Here is a 4078-nt window from a genome sequence, read left to right as displayed (position 1 = left end):
GATGGCTGGTTGGCTTAGTCAAAATTCCCCTTATTGGCATTTCTAGGCCTACTGGCCATAGTCCAAAGGCCATGAAGTGCATTATGGTTTTAAAAAATGTTCCCAGGTGAATCTGCAAAACATATACTGGCAGGGATTTCACCCTTCTCTACTCTATCCTAAACCAAGAAAAAAGGTTCCAGCTATACATACACTTAAAGCCTTAGATATTGTGAGGAAACAGGAGAACCTCTGCCAAGTTTGCATAGCTAAAAAAAAGTTATGAACCTTTACTTTAAATTGACACTAACTTAGGAGTTAAAACTTAAAAATGCATTCAAGTACCCTAACTATTAACAAAAATGTATCTTATTTGTTCATCACTCGGCTGCAGATCCTCAGATCATCTCTGACTTGGTGCTGACACTGTCCTTCCTTCTGGAGGGTGGCTACTTTTGTTCCCCATGATCCCTGTGTGTGTTGTAAAGTAGTCACCGTTCCAAGCTCGCTCCTGTGATAGAGTACAATCTCACATTTAGTTTACTAATTTGTATTCAAATTGTAGTCTATCACGGGAGCAAGCTTGGAGCTACTTTTTGTTAACGGGTGCGTGAATGTATTTTTAAGATTTATCTCCTGAGTTTAGTGTCACTTTAATTATTCATTTACCTTTGTGTCTTGTCTACAGCTGTTTTCCATCTTGCTTTGCTGCTCTCTAGTGGTTATAAATAAGTAAGCGCCTTCACTCTTCTAACCTCTGTCGAATTCGTCATCCACTTCTTACACCCGTGATCCACAGATCTTTCCCCGCAGGGAGAACATCTGGAATCACTGCCCAGCAATAAACTCATTAAATGACAGCAGCCCCTATTTCCTCTCCCAGGTTATCTGAAAGCCATTGACGTGATTTAATCATAATTATTATTTATTTAACAGATGCCTGATAAATGGTCTACAAAACACGGATTAAACTGTTCCCGGATCTCAAAAAGAAACATCAGAGAGCCTTCGGTGTGCTACATTTTTTCACTGAGATAGAGTATTTATCAGAAGTCTTTATGCTGAATTGTCATACACCAGCGGAAATTTAAAATGGGGCTTGTAGTGGGACTGTCTGCTCTATTAGCTACAAGCAGGAACAGAGGTGCTTTGGAGAGCCTTTGATACTGGATGCTTTAAAGCAGCACTCTGGACACCTATACAACACATAATTTACTGCAGTTCTGCATTTAATAATACATAACTGAAAAGAGAAATATGACCAATGCTTTTTTGGCTGTAGTTCTCTTTAGGGTCACAGGAGGACATTTTCTAATTAGGGTCACAGGAGGACATTCCTCATATAGTGGGCTATTGCCCTCTATACACTGAGTGGCCAGATTATTATGACAACCCCATCAGTACTTTGTTGGGCCACCTTTTGCCTTCAATACTGTGGCGATTCTTCTTGGCATTGACTCCACGAGATGTTGAAAGGTGATGCGAGGAATCTGACACGGCACTGTTGCCCTTCTGTTGTCTTGTACCAGTCTTGTCACTCTCCGTTCTGCCCTAACATTGACTGGTCGCTGACGGCCACAATTCGCACGTTCAGACACAGATTTTCGGCTGACAGTCCAGTCTTTAAACACTTTAACAACAGCTGCTCTTGAACATTTAACGAATTCTGCTGTTTTGCTGATACTCGCTCCATGTCTCCGAGCGCCAACAATCACCCCACATTCAAAGGCTGTTAAATTGCGTTGTTTCCCCGTATCTTCAGAAAAAAATCACTTCTACTGTCGTGGTAAACAACCTGCTTCCATATTTATAATGGCTAGGCCCACTAGCAACTTCAGCGCAAAATTATAGCTAATTTGCCTACAAACGTCAGGTGGTCATAATAATCTGGCCACTCAGTGTATGCTGATAGTGCAGAGCAGCACTGCAGCCGATACGGAACCCAACAATATTGTTGGGATCCACCCCACTACCTGATTGACAGCTGGCTCTGCTTCTCTAGAGCCAGAGCCAGCTGTGCCTGCCCTCTCCCCTATCTGTCCCTCCAATGAGCTCTGGAGGAACAAAGAGGGAAGAGGGGAATCCTTGCGTAGAACGATGACTGACAGTCACTGCTCTCTGCAAGGAGAAGATCGTGAACTGAGAGATCAGCGGTTTGTGAACGCCCAGATCTCGATCTATAGAGCCGACACGTGACACTGCAGCAATCACACGTCGGCTTTATAGATGGAGAACTGAGCGATCACAAACTATAAATCTAACTTTTCGGATGAGTGCATTTCACTCCCCCCCATAATTCTCTTTTAAATATATTTTTAAATGCATGCAGTGTATGTACATGAATATGGATATCAGCCTCTTGCAGTCCCTGTACAGGCAGAAGGCAGAAGCAGCAGAAGGATCCAACCAGTCTTGTTACAGTACTAGAAGCATGCTGATAGGGTAAAAAAGCAGAGTGACAAAGAGATCAGCTCATCAGTCTGCTGCTTCTCTTTTCACTGTTCAGTTAATGCTGAGGATGTGAAGGAGACCTGAAAGTGTTACATACAGAAAAATCAGGAATCTTGACCTGCCATACAGGTTTGTGCTGTATGATAGAGCAGTGTAAACCTCGGAATGGGATGGGCTGCAAGCACTATTTTTGCAGATCGCACTGGACTGGAATGCAGGCACTAATGTGCTTACGTTCCGTGTGCAGGCGATCGCACTGTGGGCGGGGGGCATGGCTGCGGTGCCATTGACTTTAATACAAACCCACGTCCCCTCCCGCCTTTGAACGCAGGGAGTCGGCCGGCTTGCGTTCTAGAGGCGTCACTTCTCCTCGGATCCCCACTGCATACAGATGGGGGAGAGCAGCGGGGAACCAGAGGGGAAGCCCCACAGCGGTAGGACAGGACATCGCGATCTGCCAGCGATCGCTTTGCGATCGACTGGTAGGTGGCGATCTACCTAATGGGCAACTCTGGAGTAAGTGTTTTTCACTCACCTCATAGTTCTCCTTTAAATTAACTAGTTGTATTGCAGTTATATTCAAGCTTAAAGAAGAACTCCAGGATTTTAAAAAATTAACCCTTGCAGTTGGGCTACCTGCTCCCTGCAAGGGTTAACTGCTTGTTTTTCTCTCGGGGCGAAAATAAAGAAGAGCTACTCACCTGATCTTCAGTCTTGCGGCAGTGAACGCTCACCTCTCTTACCCTCCACTCCGGCTGTGGTATATCCCTCAGCATCTTTTCGACTACTAGACATGTATTAGACGTGATGATGTCACAGGTCCTTAGACTGTCAGAGCCCGGAGGAGAAGAGGCTGCGGCGACCAACCTAGCAGCCAGGCAGGACCGAAGATTGAGTATTTCTTCTCTATTTTCACCCCCTAGACAAAACAAGCACTTAAGCCTTGCAGTGTGGGGTTAGCCCCACTGCAAGGGTTAATTTTATAAAATTCTGGGATTCCGCTTTAAGTATGGAGGGCCCTAACCAACGTGGACTTCTAAAGTGTTTATTGGATCTCCTGCATGCCAGCATAGTCCCAGCATATTACTTTGTGGTTTTAATGGACATATTCAGACATCCCAACTCTCCCGGACGTTCTGTCAGTCTCCCGCTATTAGATTGCGGCTCCCGGCCGCCCGGGAGACAAACATTTTCTCCCGGAAAGGTTTATTCTGCTCGATCTAGCAGAGTAAACCTCTCCGTGCTGTCTGTTTTTTTGCCGTCAGAGTAAAAAAACAACACTATAGCAATGAATAGCTAGGTTGCTATTAGCTATTTAAATTTGCAATAGCCAATATCAGACTAGCTATTGCACCCGCCCACTGCTGCTGTCAATCAGCAGAGGTGGACCTGAAGTTCTCCATCAGGTCCTCCTCTGCTGATTGACAGCAGCAGAGGGTGGGTGCAATAGCCAATAGCAATCTAGCCATTCATTCCTGTTTTTTTTTCTCTATTCTGATGGCAGCTGCTGTCAGAATACTAAAAGAGAACAAAAATAAAGCAGATAACACGGGAAGCAATAGCTTCTTTTCCATCTGCCATCATTATAGGGTGGTGCTCCCCCCCCCCCCCCCCCCCGAAGAGGGGGGGGGGGGGGCGGGAGCGGATC

Source organism: Nanorana parkeri, unplaced genomic scaffold (genome assembly GCF_000935625.1).
Source record: "Nanorana parkeri isolate BGI_ZX_2015 unplaced genomic scaffold, ASM93562v1 scaffold141, whole genome shotgun sequence".
In the NCBI taxonomy this organism is placed as follows: Eukaryota; Metazoa; Chordata; class Amphibia; order Anura; family Dicroglossidae; genus Nanorana; species Nanorana parkeri.
This window is presented reverse-complemented; position numbering follows the sequence as displayed.